Source organism: Gracilinanus agilis, chromosome 2, assembly GCF_016433145.1.
Source record: "Gracilinanus agilis isolate LMUSP501 chromosome 2, AgileGrace, whole genome shotgun sequence".
Classification (NCBI taxonomy): domain Eukaryota; kingdom Metazoa; phylum Chordata; class Mammalia; order Didelphimorphia; family Didelphidae; genus Gracilinanus; species Gracilinanus agilis.
Window position 1 is genome coordinate 145,375,149 of NC_058131.1, and position 21,960 is coordinate 145,397,108.

A 21,960-nucleotide genomic window follows, 5' to 3' on the forward strand; every position below is an offset into this window, starting at 1 on the left:
CTCTCATTTGTTCTGTTTACAAGTAACCAGCATGACAAATTAGCCAATTCCCTTTCTAACATCGATTCCTGGCCATTGTAATAGGACTTGTGTCCAATCTGTGTTTACCTAGCCAAGCACTGCCCTGGATCACCCACAGCAACTCTGTTCTCACAGCACAAGGCATTTTTACAGGGGAGGCCAATGGTACTGCAAATCCACACATTAACACTTCATCAGCTCCCTGGGGTTTCAGACAAACACAGCCTTCCTCATTGAGGAAATAATGTCTTCCTTGTGATGCAGATACATCCTGGGGTGACCCCAAGATGCTTCCTGGCTTTACTTTGAGCGCAGCTGCCAGTCCTTCCTCCCCCAAGAAGTCATGGGATGGATGAACCTTGTAGGATTCAGGTGGGCAAACAGTCTTTGTGAAGGGAAAAGGGCACTGGGCTGGGCTTGGATGTGTATTCACTTTCCTGCAGGAAGTGTCTGAGACCCTTGCTGCTGGAGTTGGGGAGTGGGTTTTGTGTGTGTGTGGAAGTGGGAGGTTGTTACATACAGATGTAAATTGTCCCCTTACCCTCAGGGGCCTTGGTTTCAAAGTCAGGGACCCTAGGAGACTTTCCAGCTCTTCCCACCTGGATCCTACTCTTTCCAGAAAGCATACTTGCAATGACTTTTGCTGGTCCAACTCTAGATCACAAATATCCTTCAGGAAAACAAAACTCTTTTGAGCACCATGGCTTTCCCTGCTGCATCCATTTGGGGCCACTTCCCTAATCATTCCATTTATTCTTCATCATTTCCTAATTATCTGATCTAAAAGCACATATAAAACCCCCTATGTGAGAACAGTTCTCCCTGATTCTAGTCTCTCCCTTTGTCCCATTCAAGCAATCCTGTACACAGAGGTGGAAGAATCCTCAGAAAAAATGTATTTTTGTCTTCTCACTCCTCACACTCAAGAACCTCCAATGGTTTCCTATTGACTAGTGCAGAAAAACTAAATTCTTCTGATTAACTTTGATAATTTCAGTGTACACATACACGAGCAATCCAACCCAAGTTTTCGCTATTCTCATATTCTGAACATATCATGGGATGTTAGAGTATTAGAGAACCTTAGAATTATCTAGTCCAAATAATTCCTTTTATAGATGAGATCCAGTGTGGGATAGAGACTCACCCCATATCAAACAGAAATGGTAATGAATTGAAGAACTTCTGATTTGAGAAGGACCTTAAGAGCAATCTGGTTTAAGTTAAAGGTGAAAAATCATCCTTAGCAGATATACCTAACAAATAATTATCTCCTGCTCTGCCAAAAGCCCTCTAATGAGGGCAAACCTATTACCTCTTAGGACAGTCCATTCCATTTTAAACTTCTAGCTTTTCCTCACCCCAAGAGTACATTTTTCTCTTTGCAACTGCCACCCATCATTTTTAGTTCTGCTCGCTGGGACAGAACAAGACAAGTGTATTCCTGCTTTCCATAACAGTCCTTCCAATACTTGAGGCCTTTCCATTTGATCACATTACACTTCTCCTCCTCCACATTAACCCCCTTCCCTAGGCTAAACATATTTGGTTCCTTTAACCACTCCCTGTTGTAGGAGGCTTGAGGTGAGACCCTGGAGTTCGGGAAGGGTACCTTTTGCAAGAATGCAAGACTCTGAAACTTAGCTTAAAAATAAAAAGAGAAATTTATTAATTTAGAAGGTAATGTTGAATCTGGCCAGGAGGACAGCATAGGTGGAGCAGCATGAGTGGAAAGCTGTCCCCTGCTGAGGACATCAATTCTGCGGTTTTTATACTTTATCCAATAGTGAAGAGGTGACTCTGTACCACGGTGTAGATGTGACTCTAGGGTGGTGTTGCACTGGAGCAAAGGGTGGGGGGAGGGTTGCCTGAGGGCATGGGGGTGGCCCAAATAGTTTGGAGGACAGATGGACGTCAGAGATAGGATTTGATGCTATCAAGGGGGTGTGTCTCTCTGTCCATCTCAAGTCTAAAGGAAGATCTAGGGAGGATAATCCTGTCAGGGTCAGATGTTTTGGGTTAGGAGTGTTACATGAGGATGTAAGGGAGCAAAGGAATTTCCCTGCTTACAGTTTGCCTGAAACATTTCTGTAGTTTTGAGGGTACAATGCCCATGCCATCCCCACATAGCATGAACTCAAGGCCCTTCACTATTCTGACCACCTCATTTTCCAGCTTTTCAATATCTTTCCTAAACTGTGTCACCTGCAACTCACCCAATGAGGTTGGACCAGGGCAAAGGATGGAGGAATTGTAGCCTCCTTATTCATGAAAACAAAACTTCTCTTAAGGCATACTGAGACTCTGGTTTCCAGTCCCATTCTCTTTCTGCTTGACTAGACAGTGTCCCAGTTGACTTTTTCTATAGACAGATGGGTGTTCCTAATAACACCACTCCAAACACTTCAGAACATTCATATGGTAGCCTCACTATTGCCTTCCTTACATTCATTCATGCTGTCCTTTCTCCTGTTTTTCACTTATTCTATCTACCCATCTATCTTTCTCTCCATTCTCTCAAATCTCTCCTGAGGTTCGGGTCCTCTGTGATAACTCAACCATATAGATGCCACCCTTTTCCAATTGCTTTTAAAAGATGTTATTGCCTTTAGGATCAGTCATTTTCAGGTATTTCCAACTCTTTGCAATCCTATTTGGATTTTTCTTGGTGAAGATACTGGATTAGTTTGCCATTTCCTTCTCTAGCTCTTTTTGCAAGTGAGGAAACTGAGGCAAATAGGGTAAAGCAACTTGCCCACGGTCATAGCTAGTAAGTGCCCAAGGCCAGATTCAAATTCAGGGAAATTAATTTTACTGACTCTAGACCTAGCATTTTATCCACTGCATCATCCAGTTACCCTTTATTACTTATGGTACACAATTAATAATTACATAATATTCAGGTCTCTAATTATCTTTATCATACATTTTAGCCCTTTCTATCTGATCATATAATGTTATTTTAAACATATAATGTCACATATGTATATGAAGGACAAGAGAATGAGTGGTCTTTAGTAAAGGGAGGAACAGAATGAAAGAGGGAGAGGAAAGGACAGAGGGAGAGAGGGGCAAAGTAAAGGAATAAGAGGATACACATGTGGTGGGATCTTAGTTGAATTCCTGTTCTGACCCTTGGGCAAGTCTACTAACCTTTCTAAGCCTCCAGAAAGATTTGAACTTAGGTCTTTCTAACTTCACATTTAGCACAGTATCAGTACTATATGCTGCCTCCACAAATAACCAGCACTCCACAAATGCTTGTTGATTGATTGACAACAAATTCACTTATTTCCCTTGCTTAACATCCTTGGGGTAGCTAAGTAGCTCAATGGATAGAGCACTGGGGTTGGAATCAGAAAGACTCATCTTCATAGCTTGAAATCTGTCCTCAGACACTTACTAGCTATTTGACTCTGAACAAGTCATTTAACCCTGTTTGCCTCAGTTTCTCATCTGTAAAATGATCTGAAGAAGGATATGGCAAACCACTCCAGTATCTTTGCTAAGAAAGATACTCTAAATGGGGCCATGAAGACTTCTATGTGATGAAACAACTGAACAACAACAAAACATCTTTGATCTTCATATTTATTTGCTGAATGTTCACCTTATATACAAACCTATTTCAGAACCCTGCCCAACAAAGAGTGTAGGAACGGCTTAATATTCTTATAGCTTTCCACATTTTGGAAGATCTAGCACTGATTAAGGGTGAGAGAGAGCCCTTTTTTTTTTTTTTTCAATTGAGCAGTTTGTAAAAGCAGATAATAGCCTGGAACACCAGAAATCTTGACAAAGGAGCAAAGCTCACGGGTGACTTTATACAAGTAATAACAGCTGGAATTTATTAGAGTACTTTAAGGTTCACAAATTGCTTTACCTATATTGTCTCATTTGATTATTATAATACTGTAAGGTAGATAGTCAAATATTATTATCTTCATTTGACAGATGAAAAAACTGAGATTCAGTGACTTGATCAAGAATATCAGTGATAGTGAACTGTGACCTCAGATACATACTAGCTATATTACTGTAAGCAAGATATCTTATACATCTTAGCTTCAGTTTTCTCATCTATGAAATGGGGGAATAATAATAATGTCTAACTCAGAAGGCTGTTGTGAGGACCAAATAAGATAATGCATGTAAATAGCTTTGCAAATCTTTAAGTGCTTTATAATGTTAGCTCTTGGTAGGTTTTAACTAATGACAGCACTTTGCGAGGGTCAATTCTGAGGCAATGGCACACTGGATTTTAGGTATACAAGCAAGTGAGTACTTCATTGAGATATGAAGGATCCAGTTCTTAAGCCAAAAATAAGGATTCCTAGGGAGTCGAGTTTTCTAACGTCTTCCTTTTCTTATATAAATGCTCTTTGTGATCCCAGAGGGAAGATGTCCTCCCCCTTTTTTCCTCATTCCTGATTCTATCAGTTCCAAGAAGCTTAGGAGTCAGTAAAGTGGCCCTGATGTATTTTCCTGGAAGACTCTACTTAGCAGATGACCATTCGCCTATTGGCTTAAGCTTAACCCTATGGTGGTATGCTGGAGTGATTTTCCATTTCTTTCTCCAGAACATTTTACAGATGAGGAAACAGAGGCAACCAGAGTTCAGTGACTTTTCCAGGTCATATGTGTATTAAATATCTGAGGCTAGATTTGAACTCAAGTTTTTCTACCTCTAGGTCCAGCACTGTATCTACTTCACCACCTAGGTAGTGTCAGAGGGTGTCTGACTTGGAGGTCAATTGCAAGGTTCAGATTCTGCCTCTAGGTCTACTAGTTGAGTGACTGTGAGAAAGCTACTTCATGTTTCCAAGTTTTGTAAAACCCTCTAAGATTTATCTACAAAGTCTTGGTAGCTTGCAATTGATATTGGTGCTCCATTGACAAAATTATAGACCTTCATTGAATTAATGTGAGAACTATCCAAAAAATGGAATGAATGAGTTGTCTTGGGAGCCAGTAGGTTCCCTTTCCCTGGGGATAGCTTAAAAAAAAAGGCTGGCTATCTACCTATTAGGTATGTGGTAGAGAGAATATATGCGATGTACAGGATAACCAGCGAAGAGTGTTTCTTCCAACTCTGAGGTTCTGAAATTCTCTTCTCTGAAATGACAGAGTCAGAACTTGAGTGTTTTTCCTGTTAGTAAAGAATGTCTCACCTATGCAGGATTTGGGGAAGATAAGACTGTAAATGTAGTAGAGCTGCAATTTTTTCCTCTACTTTTCTGGCATTAAGTTTAGAAACTCGCTGCTCTGGAAACTAATTGTGGGAATTCTCAGGGTAGAGAAAAAGAGAAAATCTTATTTTTCCAGGCATTAATTTGAGAAGCTCAAATGATTTTGGCATTTAAAATAAACCATTAACTTGACTTATTTTGTTAGAAATTTGTAAACAGGAAAAACAAAATTGAATATGTGTCATTCTAATGAACAGAACAATGGAGTAATGAATAGAGAAGATAAAAGACATGGTCCCCTTCTCATTGGAGAAGTGAGGGACCATGGAATGTTGTGTATTTGCTATTGGCCATGATATGCCAACTCATTTGCTGAATGCATCAAAAAAATCTTTATTACAATGGGAAGTGTGTGAGGGAGAAAGGGTATTTGTGGAAATGAATGATATGGAAGCAAAAGGCATTGATTATAGAGAAAAGAGAAAACAATATTTTGAGATCTGCTTTTTGTATGTTTTAGTAGAAGTGCTTTAAAATGGCTGAAATGTAATTCATATAGACAGAAAGAACAACATTCTATTTGTCAAATCAAAGAGTTCTTTGGTCAAATGCTCTCCTTCAATGACTGACCCTTGGTTCTCAAAGGTTTTGCCCACAGAGTACAAGCCCTGGCATGTCTTACTATTCAGGAAAGGGTGCAAGTATAGGCCTGGGGAGTTGAAGAATCTAATTCACAAAATCCTTGATTCTCATAATTGGAAGGAAGCTTAGAAGACAATAGTCTAACTTATGCATGAATAAGAATCCAGTATTCAGCATCTTTGATAAGCAGATTCTTTGGGTAGGTCTAATTTTAGGTAGTTTTTTCCTTCAACCATTATTCCTTCCATTGAACTAAAATCAGCCAGGCAGCTAGGTGGCCCAGTGGAAAGAGTGCTGGGCCTTGAATCAGCAAGGCTTAAGTTTGAATGCAACCTCAGATATTTCCTAGTTGTGTGATCCTAGGCAAAGTGCATCATTTATGTTTTCCTCCTTCTTTTCATCTATTAAATGGAGATAATAATAGTTAGCAACCTACCAAAACTGCTATAAGTTTCAAATGAGGAAACTGTCAAGTGTTTAGTACAATGACTGAGATATAGTATATATTATATATAAATGTTAGTTATTATTATCTGTAGGTCTGCAATTTCTCCTAAATGCTTCCCTTTCTTCCCTTTAGGATCAAGTAGAATAAGTCTATTCCATTTTTCAACAACATCTCTTCCAGTATCTGATCAACTCTCATCCCCTACATTTTCTCTTTCCTATGCTATACATTTTTGGGTCCTCCAGCTAATTCACGAATGGCAGGGTCTCCTGACACTCTCTTACAGAAGCTTTTTAGCATGTCAAAGCCCTAAAATATGGCACCTAGAACTAGAAACAGTGCTCTAGATTTATCTCTCTGAGTTAGAGTATAGGAGTAATACAACCTCTGGATACTGTGCCTCTCTCAATTCACATTAATAGCAAATAATTTTTTAGTTGCCATATTGCATTGTTGATTCTTTCAGAGACTGTAATCATGTTATCCACTTCCTGAAAGATGGGGACTCAGGATGTAAATTGAGACGCATACATGTTTTAAACATGGACAATACTGGAATTTTTCTTCATTGCTTAATTATGCACTTTATTAAGCAAAAACACAAGCAAGAAAAGAAAAGAAAAAATCCTGTACTGTCCATGTCTAAAGCAAATATATGTGTCTCAACTTGCTATTTGTAAGCAGCTAGGTGTCACTGTGGAAAGAGTGCCAGTCCTGTAGTCAGAAAGACTGATTATCCTGTATTTAAATGTGGAGGGAGATACTAGCCCAGGGGTCAGCAAAATGGCTCTCGAGCCATATCTAGCTCCACCTCCAGACCTGCCAGTCCTGGCAGAGCCCCAGGATGTGCCCCAGATTCTAGCACCTTCCGCCTCCATCCTCCTCCTCCACAGGCGTTTATGGCTCTCATGGCCAAAAAGGTTGCCAACCCTTGCACTAGCCAAATGACTCTGGCCAAGTCACTTAACCCTGTTTGCCTCAGTTTCTTCATTTTTAAAATAAGCTGAAGAAGGAATTAGTAAACTACTCCAGTATCTTGACTAAGAAAACCCCAAAAGAAGTCATGAAGAGTTTGCCAGGACCGAAAAATGATAAACAACAAAAATGATATTTCTTACAAGGTTTTTCCTTTCCTTTTTCCCCCCTAGTGAGTGAGAAGCAGGGAGAAATAAATTTTTGATAACTGAAACAATAAAATTTAAGTTTAAAACCCTAAAAATGCAGTACTGTCAAGTGAAGATATATTCCACTAAACCTCATCAATAAGGAGCAGACCACAGACAATAACATCTTTTTTTGTTGTTCCAACAATTAATTCACTTAATCTAGTTATCTCATTTGATTTCACTTAATTCATCTGTAAAATGAGGGGGAGGGAAATGGAGTAGATGACCTCTAAGGCTCTCTTGCTGCTTTAAATCCTGGAGGCTGGGAGTAGAATCTATGGTCAGATTGCTGACTCCTATACCCTTAACTAGCTTGATCTTTGGATAGCAGTCTGGCACCAGGCGTGTACCGGAAACTTTACCAATGCCATGAGATGATCCAAGACTGAAATTCTACTTTGGTAAGACACTACCACCTCTACACCATGATGAGATACCAGAAGAGGCCTTAAGTGGAAGACTCTGTGCCCCAGTTGCTTTTTGGGGTGGTTTACTTTAGGTTCCAGACTGAGGCAGACTCTTGGTGTAGGGCTAAAATTCAAGTCTTGTATCTCCACCTCTCAGCCCTTATCAGATTAGCTCATGTGGGGATTTGAGTAAATAGCTCTTGAGTGTTCTGGTCAGGAAAATTAGGAAACCTGATAAACTGAAGGATGAGAGGAGGCCAGAGAGAGGCCACGTCGATAATCATTACCACAGGGAGACTTTTGTACCAGGATCAGTAGCAAAAACAAGGTTTCAAAATCCTGCAAAGGGCAGCATTACTGATCTGTTTTCAATCCATTTGTCTGAAGCTCGGGCTTGGGCTTTCAGTCTTGACAAGGTGGACTTCAGCTATAAGTTCCAATGCATTTGCCTAAGTGCTGAAAATGTCTGTGTGTTCTGCAATTGCCAAATCTTTTTATCCATCACATGTGAGGCTCTAATGCTACTGAAAACAGCTTCCTGCTCTTCAGCCTGATTGATCATTCATTTGTCTATGTCACTTCTCATTGGATAGTTTTTTTCATGTAAGAATAGATAGATCTTCCTTTATAATATATAAATGCTCTCCCTTTTTATCTCCTCTTAGAATCCCTTGCTTCATTTAAGGCTCAGGAGCTATTTTCTACATAGGTGCTTTCCTGGAGCCTCACCTTCCCACCCTGCTCCAGTTATTAGTGATCTTTCCCATCAATGACTTTGGCTTTCCTTATTATTCCCTTACTTCTTGTTCCTCTACTCTCCACCCACCCCCAATCCTCAAACAGACAATATTCTATAAGGTCGTGAACAAAGAGTGTCTTTGTCTTTAAGGACCTTGAGGGCAATGACTGTGGGGACCTAATAAGTTTTTATAAGTCATCCACCAAATGGATGACTATTGCACTTCCATTGGTCAATGTTATTTGGCAATGATTGGTTGGAGTTTCATTACAAACTTTTGTCTCAATTAGAATGATTGAAATAAGTAAGTTCTAGTCAAGCTTTTTAATTCTAGTATCGTCTCAATCTGTTTCAGTCTGTGGACTAGTTCAACAAATATTTATTATTTATTACATATAAAACATTGTACACTGTTTTTATTAATTTTTATTAAATTAAAAAAATTAAAAGAATCATATTATTAAATTTTATTAATTATTAGATCTTAAAAGTTATTAAAAGAATACTAAAAAGGGTTCCTACCCTAATAATAGCTCACATTTTTATATTGCTTTGAGATTTACAAAATGCTTTCTATATTTTATCTCACTTGAGCCTCACAATAACACTATGGGACAGGTTCTATTATTATCTCAATTTTACATATGAAGAAACTGAGGCAAAGAGAGAGAGTAAATATTTCAGGAAGTCTCATAATCAGACTCTGAGAGCTGAGTCTCACTTTGATTGACAGGTGAAGACAGTTGGAGACATCAGAATGTTCCCAGAGACCTTGAGGACAGGAGGAAAAGCAGTTGGCCAGAGAGGGTATAAATACACTGGCAGCCCCCTCACAGGGACCCCTTTTTTTTTGGGGGGGGACCCTTTTGGCTTTGGCTTTGGCTTTGCCTTGGCTGAGCTTTGCCTAAACTCTTGCCTTGGACATTTGATCTTGAACATTGATTGACCTGTGGGTCAGACTGTGGATCCTCTGATTCTCTTTGAATCCCCTAGATATTTAGGCATCTAAACCATCTCTAGATATTTAGATATCCTGGGCCCAGGGGGAAAAAAGTAACAGAGAAAATAGTATAGAGGCTGTGGGAAAGGTTTAGACCAGTGGTTCCCAAACTTTTTTGGCCTACAGCCCCCTTTCCAGAAAAAAATATTACTTCGCCCCCTGGAAATTAATTTTTAAAAATTTTAATAGCAATTAAAAGAAAAGATAAATGCACTTGTCGTCATCACCACTTCCCTGGATCACTGCAGCACCCACCAGGGGGCAGTAGCACCCACTTTGGCAATCACTGGATTAGACAAAAAACTTTATTAAATCATAAGATTCAGTATTAGCAATTGTAAGGATTTGTGCAAGGGGGATGGTACAAAAGGAGCCAGAGAAGGCAGTGCTGACAGTTGCTGACAGTTGAGACCAGAGAGGGAATTTTGGGAAAGGAACTCAGAAGGAGGAAGGAGGAGAGGACTTTGGGCAAAGGACTGGGAGGAGGGAGGAGGAGGACATCCCAAATCGGATCTAGTCCTGAGGGCTTCCTGAGGATCTTTCTTTGGAAACTGAAACCCTGATTCCCTGATCAAAGCCATTCCATCGCATCATACCCATCAAGATTTCAATCTTTGAGTCAGCTAAGTTTGGACTCCATTTTAGGAGCAATTTCTTACTCTCCTTCACCCATTCCCAACCTTGATGAGAGACCCTTTTTCAGTCAAACCTTACAATTATAGAAAAGGATAGAAACAAAAGGAGAAGGGATGGGGGAAGACGCTTAGGAGTGGGAACCCCAAATGTTCCCTCCTAAGTGACAGACCCCATAGAAATAGAGAAGAGGGCACCCCAAAATCCCTCTGCCCTTCACCCCTTTCCCCAATCCCTGAATTGCGAATAATAAAAGCCATTCATCAGTCAGATAGCACTCCAGAGTGCCTGAGAGACAACAAGGGAGAGGGGAACCACAACTCGGTCTGACTGCCTCCATCTTGAAGCCAGACCACCCTCTGTGAAAATAACTGATTGGAGGGAGGTTTGTGTGTACTCTGTCCTTATTCAGGATTGGATTGGGGCACCACATATCTCCTCTTATAGGGAAGCCTCACCCCCAACTCCTGAGGGGTGGCACAACCATCCAGGTCACCTAGTTTCAGGGTGATATCACCTTAAAGTCTCCCAGTGTATATTCGGCCCCAGGGGAGCACTGGAAGAGAGACTCACCATACATAGACTCTCTCTTTCCCTTCTATCAAACATCCCTAGCTGGCTCTCTTTATTGTTACACAATCTACACTTGACCAATCACTCTCCAAGGCCACTTTCATATTACTGCTCTCTACTTAAGAATCTCTAATGGTTCTCTATGCATTAGGATGCATAAGCCCCAAATATTTCTGCTCTGATTTTCAAAAGCCTCTGAAAATCTGGTCTTACTTTAATTAATTGACCTTAGTTTCCTAATTCCCTATTTCTTAATTCTGATCTTTGGCTTCATCAGGCAGGACTCCTTTGCCTGACATGTCAAACTAATGCCCACCTTTGCCCTTTTACCCAGACTGTAACTATTTCTTTTCTGTCCACCCAAAATATCTCCTTCCTTCAAGACCTAGGTCAAGTCTCAAATATTCCAGGAAAATTTCTCATAGAAACCCAGTCCAGGCTGATTTGAGTTAATTGAAGTCCATTCTATTCAGAAATACTTTTGGAGGATCTACTATAGAGAAAACACTGATTTCTTCTTTTGAATCCTATAACCCTTATAATAACTTCTACTATAGTATTTAGGGTTGCATTTTCTCCAATGGGTTTATATGTGTAAGCCTCTTTTTATACCCTGAATTGTACTCTCTACCAATGCTCAGATTGGAGGGTGGAGGGCTGTTCCCCCAAATCTCCATTGAATGAAGGTACCCCAAGCCAGCCTTTTCTTAATTTCCCACCAGGCAGCACTCTGTGGGACTTTTTCATCAGCCCCTGTATAGGGTATTTTCTTCCTCTTCTCCCTTTTCAGTTTCCTTTTATGAGTTATCTTTTCATAGAATGTAAACTTCTTGAGGGTAAGGGCTGTCTTACTTTTTGGTTACATTTATTTTCCTAGATTGTAGCACTTGGCCTGACACATAGTGAGTGCTTTAAAAATGCTACTTGGAGGCAGATAGGTGGCTCAGGAGAGCCAGGACTGGAGATGGGAGGCTCTGGATTCAAATATGACCTCAGACACTTCCTAGCTATTTAGACCTGGGAAAGTCACTTTACACCAAATTACCCCTTATCACTCTTTTGCCTTGGAATCAATACTTAGGATTGATTCTAAGACAGAAGATATGGGTTTAAAAAAATTCTAGTTGACCGACTGAATGACAGAATTCAATTTTAAGTTTTTCAGATAGACATTCTATCTAATTTATCTTATATCCTCTGCAGTGTCCTGACACAACAATACTGATCAAATGTAGTTAATGGTAGTATGTGCACCTTCACATCCTTACTTACCTTTATTGGCCCCCTTTTCTACTTCAGTTTGGTATCAGTAGTCTAGGTGGTTTATTGGATATGTTAAATAGTAAAGTTTTTGCTTGTGTTTAATTGTGTGAATACTAGTTTTTTAGTTGAATCCCCAATTCATTCATCTCTTCTTTGTTTATGAACATGGTTTGAAATTTAAATTCTCCCCTAAGGACTGCTTTGGTTATATTAGTTTTTTTTATGTTTCTTCCTTGTTTTTTTTTTAATGAAATGATTATTTCTGTGATTTCTACTTTAGGATTAAATTTAGTGTCAAATTAAATTTAATTTGCATTTCCAAGGCCTTTTATTTAATTTTTTTATTACATCACAGTCAATAAATATCATGTTTAATAAAAACAAATATATTTCTATTGACTGACTAATGATATAAAGAATTTAATGAAATCACTTCTGCTTTACATTTCAATATAGAAGGAACTAGATGGCACATAGAGAGATGGACTTGGAGTCAGGAAGAACTTGAGTTTGAATATTACTTTTGCCTAGTCACTTAACCTCTCAGAAGCTTGATTCCTCATCTATAAAATGGGAATAATAATAGAATCCACTTCCCAAGACTGTGAAGGTCAAATAGGATGACAGATGTAAAATATTTTCTAAAATTAAAGTGTTAAATGCTAGCTATAGTTGCCACTGTTATTCCATCATTATAATACTTTTTCCAAAAAGTGTAGATGGAAATCATTCTATGCCTTCTCATTCCACACTGTTCTTACTAGTGTAGCCCCTAGTCCTTTTTTTAAAACCCTTACTTCTGTATTAGTAACAACTCTAAGACAGAAGGGAAAGTGCTAGGCAAATGGGGTTAAGTGACTTACATAACACTTGGACTGACACATAGTAAGTGCATAAAAAATGTTAGTTGAGTCACATAGCTAAGAAGTATCTATGACCAGATTTGAATCCTTCCTGACTCCAGGTATGGCTCTCTATCCACTGTGTCACCTAGTTGCTCCAGCCCCTAGTTTTTCCATCTCTTACTCTTCCCTCTTGATATATAACTAACCCATGTCCTTATCCAGTTATAATACATATCTTTGATAATTAATATTTTTATCAGATTTTTAAGGAAATGTAACAAGGTTATGACATATAGTCCTTTCTATCTCTAACACTCCTTTACCCAGAGATGAAAAGACCACATGCAACAGGAGCAGAAGGAAAAGCAAGAATATAAGTTCACAGATTCATAACTGTCTAGAAGGGGAGAGCAGGCTATTGATGTGAGCTCATCCTACCTTGAAGCTTACAACAAATTATTTGCCTCCAGCCAAGTAGGGTAGAATGAACTCACTGCCCATTCTTGGAACTTGTTTAGCAAATATGGATTAATAGACTAATTCCATAGGTTGTTTCTTCAACTATTTGATTTTAGTCTATGTAGTATGTTGTATGTTCTTTCAACATTTTATTTTTTATATTTGACTAGTTAGGCCTATCTTTTTCAAGTGACTGTGGAACTAAATAAGGATGTAGCATTATTTTCTTTTTTCTGATAATTTTTCTTCTCTTTTTCTCTTTATTTTTTTAGTAACAAATTTCCACATAAGTTTTCCAAAGTTATATGATCCATATTGTCTTTCTCCCTTCTTCCAGAGCCAAAAAGCAATTCAATCTGGGATATACATGTATTATCGCACAAAACGTATTTCCATATTATTCAATTTTGTAAGTGAATAATCTTATAAAATGAAAACCCCAAAATATATACCCAAATAAACAAATGATAACTCGTATGTTTTCATCTGCATTTCTACTCCAACAGTTCTTTTTCTGGAGGTGGAAAGCATTCTTTTTCATAAGTTCTCACAATTGTCCTGGATCACTGTATTGCTGTTGGTAGCAAAGTCTATCACAGTTCATTGCTCCACAATATTGTAATTACGGTGCATAATGTTTTGCTGATTCTGTTCACTTCACTTTGCATCAGTTCACATAAGTCATTCCAGCTCTTTCTGAAATCATCCCATTCATCATTCCTAACAGCACAATAGTATTCCATCACCATTATATACCACAATTTGTTTAGCCATTCCCCAATTGAGGGGTATCTCCTTAAGTTTCTAAATTTTTTGCCACCACAAAAAGAACAGCTATCAATATTTTTGTACAAACAGGTCCTTTCCTATTTATTTTAATCTCTTTGGGATATAGACCTAGTAGTGGTATTACTAAATCAAAAGGTATGCATTCTTTTATAGCCTTTTGGGCATAGTTCCAAATTGCCATCCAGAATGGTTGGATCAATTCACAATTCCATCTAGCAATGCATTAATGTCCTGATTTTGCCACATTACTTCCAACATTTGTCATTTTCCTTTGCTGTCATATTGGCCAATCAGATAGGTGTGAGGTGGTACCTCTGAGTTGTTTTGATTTGAAATCCTTAATCAAGAGAGATTTAGAACATTTTTAGTTACTGATAGTGTTGATTTCTTCATCTGAAAACTGCCTATTCATATCCTTTGACTGTTTAGCAATTGAGGAATGCTTAAATTTGACTTAGTTCTTTATATATTTGAGAAATGAGACTTTTCAGAGAAATCTGTTATTAAATTTTTTTCCAGTTTGTTGTAAAGTTATTTTCTTGAGAAAATATAATATTGAACCTGGCATTCCATATAGACATATAGATTCCCTATTTACCCCAAACCATACAGAGACATAGATTGGCTCAGATTATTCAAGGCAGAAGCAAGGACCAGAGTTAGAACTCAAATTTTATTTCAAGATTTGTTCTGTTGTAAGTCAAAATTATATTTGGTGTGACTCAAGTCACCCAAAATGATGAGTTCTTAACTTGGGGGTCTGTAAGCATGTTTAAAAAATATTTCAATAATTGTATTCCAATATAATTGATTTCCTCGATAATGCTCTGCACTTAATTTTATGCAATTAAAAATAATATTCTGAGGAGCCCTTAAGTTTTATTATACTGCTAAAGGAGTTGATTAAAACATGTTTAAGAATATCTGCTATAAGGGAGAAGAAAATTATTCTGTAGCAAATGTGGCAACTATGTTTGCCACCAGATGGTATGAAGTCCATATTGCCAAAGTTATTAATATTTAGGAGAAGTTGCTTCCAGTAATTTGCTAAACTAATTAGAGTTGTGGCTAAATGAAAGTGAGCTAATTTCCTAATGACTTGAGTTAACAGGGGCAGTGATCTAATTGTGTTAATGTTCACTTAGTCACGGGAGTAAACATATTTTTAGATCATAATATACCTCAGTAAGCTTTTAATACTCAGCAGAATCCTTATTCCATATTCTTATAGATTGTTCCTATAAAACCTGAAGTCAGAGGGTGTGGGTTTGAGTTTTGGCGTAGGTGGCACTCACCTACGTGGTATAGTGCATAGAACTTTGGACCCGGAGACAGGAGGACTAGAAATTATGACTCAGACACTTCCTAGTTGTATGATCTTGGTCAAGTGACTTAACCTCTGCCTACCTCAGTTTTCACATCTGTATAATGGAGATAATAATAGCACCTTCCTCTCAAAACTGTTATAAAAATAAAATGAAAATGAAACAATATTTGTAAAGCACTTTTCAGATCTTAAAGTGATATATAAATATTAGCTAAGTTACTACTTACTCTCAGGGTGCCTTTGAGCAAGCTACTGTAAAATCTCTGGGTCTGAGCTTTTCCGTCTGGAAAATGAGATGGTTGGACTTATTTTCTACAGATACTAACAGCCTTAAATCTATGATCCCACGAACCTATATAATGACACCTACCTAACAACTGGAACAAAGGATTCCAAAGCATCCTCCTGGAAAGTTACATTAGCTCAGACTTAAATGATTTTGGAGAGCAATAAATAATGGGTTTTGTTGCGATTATCATATGTCACCCTGTTTGATGACTCCAAAAAGTTTCAATACTAATAAAGCATTTTAAGAGCTTCGAAATAAAAAAATAGATTTAGTTTAATACATATCATATACTATGTAATTAAATAATATATCTGTATGATATATATATGACAGAAATAATGTGTATATATGAATGCATGTATTAATTGGACTGAAATTCATTTTTATTCTCTTCCACCCACTCCCACCCCCACCCCTGTCCATCTTTTATCTTTCTGGAAAGAAATGACTATTGCCAACCTTTTCCCGTCTAGTCTCTATCTCCTACCTCTCACCTACTTTCCTTCTATCAGACAGGGAATTAGATTCAGTGAGATGACTGGCCGGGCAGTTTGCCTAATGACCTGTCCTTCACCCACAGAAACTGGGTTATGTTCCAGCTCTCCCTAGGGATGCTGGTAGGGATTTAGAATTTTTCTCCCGGAGGAGATTGGTCAGTGGCTAGCTGGAATAAAAATTCAAAAGACTATGAGAAAGTAAGCCCTATTGTTCTCTTTGATTCAACAAGTGAGAAAAAGTGCTACTGATGTGTTGAAGTGGCAATGCCTAATTTTCTGCATTTTCTCTCTTGCTGTCTTTCCCACCTTATAAGTAAGTTATAAATTAACAGTTAACTTGGCAATTAGCAAGTGTGATGTGGGCCTGAATATCCTGCTAATGAGGCCAAGGTTACAAGTTCAGTCCTGATATTAGCCAGCTAGTCAGTTAGCATAGTTATTTGATGACCATAGTCTATATCCCATTCTGGAAAGTATAACTGAAGTCCAAGACCAAATCGAAGGTTTTGAGGAAGGAGAGCAGAGAAAATAGCAGGATTCCTTTCCCTATATTATACCTACCGTGAAGCATAATCATGATTAGTCCACAGTTTATGTGGGGAAAAAAATCAAGAATCTCAGTGGCCTTCAAGCTAAAAGTTAGTTAACAGTGTGAAGGAATAAATTTTAAAAATTAATGCGATGTTAGTTTGAATTGGTAAAAACATATGCTTAACAAGATGGAACTGGTAGTCACACAAAACCTCTGTCCTGGTAAGACCAAATCTAGAATATGTTTTTCAATTCTGGATACCACTTTTAGGGAAGAAACTGATGAACTGGAGCACTTCCACGGTCAAGCAACAAAGATGGTGTAGGGGCTGAAAATTATACCATACAAGGGTTTATTAAAGGAACAAAATGAGTTACCCGGAGTAGAGAAGACAGCTTGCAGGTATCTTCCTTTAAATATGTGAAAGGCTGACATGAAGAAGATTAGAATCATTTTTCTTGACCCCAGAAAGCAGAACTAGGAACAATAGCTAGACATTTCATTAAAAGAAATCAGATTTCATTTCAAAAGTAAGGAAAACTTTCTTACATTTAGAGCCACCCAAAAGTGGAATGGGCTGTCTCAGGAGGTAGCATTTCCTATCACTGGAAGCCTCCAAGGAAGGGCTAGATGACTACTTGTTATGGACATTATTGATGACATTTGTATTCAGGCAAAGACTTCATTAGATAGCTTGTGAATGCCATCTTTCAAATCTGCGATTCAAGGTAATATGAGTCCATAAAAACACGGTGAAAAATAACTTGAAGGATACCTTTGATGGGAGAAATGAGGGTAGTCATCATATTGGAATATCAGAAAAGGGCAACATTTAACTAGAAGGGTATATATGAACAAGAGAAGAAATGGGAAAGAGATGTCATTTATTTCCATAGATTTTAGTTATTCTAATTCAAACAAATATGAACACCTCAAGTCTGTTTTAGCCTGTTACTGGCTTAGTTTTCAAAATCCTATTGGGGGCTGGCCAATAAGTTTAGTCCTTATGTGTCTGCAAAGAGTTCTCTGCTGATGAATCCTCCTTATGGTTTTGTGTTATATATAGATATTCTGTAACTGATTCTGGTTGATTAGACATGTGGCCAAGAGGAGATTCTTTAGTTGTCCATGTAGTGAGAAACAGGGGTATATTGAAAGGGCATGAAAGGGTCTACCCGAACCTCTTCTTTCTTTTGGTTTGAATTCTTCCTGCTATAGAGAGAAGAGAGACAATACTTTAAGGAGAAAGGACTCAAACCCTCTCCATCCAAGTCTTGAAGGTGACCCATTAATGTGAATCTCATCATTCCTCTTTCATTTTTGGTGAAGGTGATTGGAAACTAGAACCTTGTGAGTTTTGGAAGGTTAGTTGTAAAACACATCAGAATAAGGGCTTTCATTTATAGCATTGTAGAAAGATCCTAACCCCTCAGGAAAGTACCCCTAGAACTATGACATATAGTCAGCCTGACTCTAGAAGAATAAGGTGATAACAATCATTGCACCTTTATTCAATGACATTTCTATACTATCCTAAAAGAGCTTATAGGCAGGTATATAATAAAAAAGGATGAAGATAATTTTAAGGGAGCATGTCCTTGTGATATCATTGATAGAAGGATGTCCCAGAAGGGAAATTCCCTCTCCCAATGAAGATTTGCAAATGCTTTTCTATTAATAATCTTTGAGAGTTATCTTGAGGTGTTGTGCTATTAGATTAAGTGATTTCCCTGTAGTATGTGATTAGCATGGGGCAGAGATGGGATTAAAATATCTCTTCCTGATTCAGAGGTCAGCTCTTTGTCTCCATATTATGCTACCTCTGAATAAAAATAAATGTATACATATAAATATGGCAATTGCATGATAAATGACTTATGGATTCAGTTGCTTTTCATATCACCTATTCTAATTTTCACAGTAGTTCTGAGTGACTGGAATGTTCAAATATGGCTAGTCATATTTTAAGGTTTCTACTGAGGTTAGACAGAGAGAATGACCTGTCCAGGGTGACTGAATAAATGAGGTAATGAGACAAAGGGGCTTTGACATTCCCCAGAGTGTGAGCCCATTTGACCTTGGTACTCTAAATGGAAAGTCCCTTCTTGCAATCAGGAGCAGTGCTGCCATCCAGTTCACTTATTCCCACACCACATATTTATAAGAGGGGTGCTTATAAGTCAAGTATGCCTAGCAAGCCAGAATTTATTCTGCCTACCTGCAAATCCTGGCCATTTTATTTGGTCAAGTTGCATAATTTTTGAACTTACACTCTTGAAAAATTCTTTTTGGAAATGTCAAGGTGACTGGCATATTAAAAATGAGCCTGAGCAAACAAGGATGACATTCTTCTCATTCTTTCACTGCTGGGTCATTTTCTATGTAATTCTGGGACTTAGTGCTTAGGCATCTCTCCCAGTGCACCCATAATCCTGCCCAGAAGGACCCTTTCCTAGGAAGAGCATGATCTAGTATAATGAGCCTCAGTCTTTTTGAGTGTGGGAACCCCTTCTTAATCACCAAAGGTTCTGTGAACATGACAATAATTATACTGTGAGAATGAATGGATGCTCAAGAAAATGAATAATGAAAAAAAGCTATTGTGAGTATAGTGATGCCCTTAAATCATTTTGTATTTTACTAATCACAATACCATCTACATACATTCAAAAAAGCAAATTAAATAATCTATTTGCAAGACATCTGTTTGCCTTAAATTATATCTTAGATCATACATGATTAGATGGGGGTGGAGGAGAAGGAGAGAAGCCATAGAAATAATCTATTCTATATAGGCTCTTCCCAATTACCCACAAGTTTGATAGTGCAGACTCTTCTCAGATGCCTCAAATCACATCTTAGATTATATATTATTAGAAGGGATTGGAGGAAGAAGAAAGAAGCCTTAGAAAATAACCTATTCATTTCAAGTAATCTGTTTTAATCACTTCATTTCAAGTGTGAGGAAAGTGAGGTCAACAGGATAGAATAACTTTTCCAATATTATCCATTGGATTAATGAAAGTGAATGAACTAGAATTTCAGTCTTCTAACCTGGTTCAGAATTCTTTTGACTATGGGAGATAGTGAGTGACCTCTTACTCTGCATACTTAAGCTACTCGAGGGCCAGAGCTTTATTCAGTTTGGACATTTTCTCTATTTACTTTGAATTGTTAAAATCTTCACATGTGAAAGCTTAGTTATAGTATATTTCTTCATTGTATCTAAAGACTTTTGTGTTCTCTGGGACTTTGTTTACCCACTGATAATGGAGTAATGAAAATTATTATTTGTTTTTAGTTGGTTTCTTTCATATTCAACTCTTCATGGCCCTATTGTTTTTTTTTCAATTTTATTTAATCGATTAATTAAGAAAAAAAAAATCTTCCGTGGTCACATGATTCTTGTCTTTCCCTCCCCTCCTCCCACTCATTTCCCTTAGCCAATGCACAATTCCACTGGGTTTTACATGTGTCATTGATCAAGATCTATTTCCATGTTATTGATATTTGCACTAGGGTGATCATTTCGAGTCTATATCCCCAATCATATTCCCATCAACCCATATGATCAAGCATTTGTTTTTCTTCTGTGTTTCTACTCAATTTGGGATTTTCTTGGCAAAGATATTGGAATGGTTTTCCATTTTCTTCTGCATATTATTTTACAAGTGAGGAAACTGAGGCAAACAGTGTTAAGTAACTTGCTCAGGGTCACACAATGAGTGTGAGTTCAGATATGAACTCCAGTCTTCCTGAGTCCTGGTAGACATTCTATCTTCTGTGCCTCCTTGTTGCCCCAGAAATAATCATGAAATTATTGAATTTTAGCTCAGGCCCTTAGAGATTATGTAGTCCAGGGATTCCTCACTTTTTGTGTGTGTGCACACTGTTTTATTTCCAAGTCTGGAGAAGTCTAGGGGCCTTTTCTCAGAAAAAAAGTTTTTAAATGCATAAAATCAAATAAGATAGCAAAGGAAAAGAATCATTTGGTAGCTTCTTTTTTTTTAAACAAACCAGTTCATGAATCTCAGGTTAAGAATGCTTGATCTTATTTAGCTTCTATACTAGACATATATTTTACAGCCAGAGAAATTGATATTTGAAACACTAGGTAGCTTACTTAAGGTCATACACAGGTTATTTGTACAAAGTTTGGACTAGAATTTGGGTCCCTTGATATTTTGCATCAAACCCTCCATACCAATGGAAAAAATAAAGTCCAATTGATTCAATATTTTTTCAACTTAAGAGATATCCAGCATAGGCATTTTATTTTGTAAGAAAAATGTTTTTTTTTATAAATGTGTATAACAATAATCAATTTCAAAAAGATTTGTTTAAAATCTTTAAATAAAAAAAATTTGGTTTTCTATAAAAATATTGTCTCCCAAAATTATACTTTAAAGTGCAGCAAACATACAGAACAATAAATCATTAGAAAATGGCAATTACATGATTCAAATATTTAATGAACCTCTATTAAATTCATACTATGCGCCAAGCACTATGATAGGTAAGGAGACATAAATACAAAAATGGAAATGGTCCTTACTTCCAAGGACTTTGCTTTCTAGTTGGCTATGTACATAGCTAAGTTTTAAAAAAAAATGTATACTATCATTTATATAGCTCTAAGGTTTGCAAAGAACTTTATGTATGGCATTCAATTGGTCCTCATAAAAAGGAGGTAGGAACTATTGGGACCTTCATTTTACAGATGGGAAACCTGAGACCTAGAGAGGTTAAGTGACTTGCCCATAGTCACACAGCTAATGTATGTCTGAGATAGGATTTGAACTTGGGTCTTCTTGACTCCAAGTTCTGTACTGTGTCTACTATTTCTATGCTATATATAAAGACAGAAAATGGGCTGGTTTGGATAAGCACAGAATTTATGAAAGAGCATAATGGGAAATGAGTCTGGAAAGCTAATTGGGACCCTTGATTTTGAATGGCTTAAATGACAGCAAAATTTACATTTTATTCTAGAGACAATAGGGAATTTTTTGAATTTGAGGCTAACATGGTCAGCTTTTTGTTTTAGGAACAGGAAGGAAGGAAGGAAGGAAGGAAGGAAGGAAGGAAGGAAGGAAGGAAGGAAGGAAGGAAGGAAGGAAGGAAGGAAGGAAGGAGAAATG

The 21,960-nt window shown here is 37.7% G+C and overlaps 1 long non-coding RNA gene across 1 annotated transcript in view; it reads left to right on the forward strand.

Annotated features, from left to right (window-relative positions):
* The first annotated feature begins 309 nt into the window (after positions 1 to 309).
* The window catches only part of LOC123234776, a 91,442-nt gene continuing 69,791 nt past the window's right edge, over positions 310 to 21,960 (forward strand). The window contains exon 1 of the long non-coding RNA XR_006505355.1: positions 310 to 393. This is a non-coding gene — a long non-coding RNA (uncharacterized LOC123234776). The remainder of the gene's footprint in view (positions 394 to 21,960) is intronic.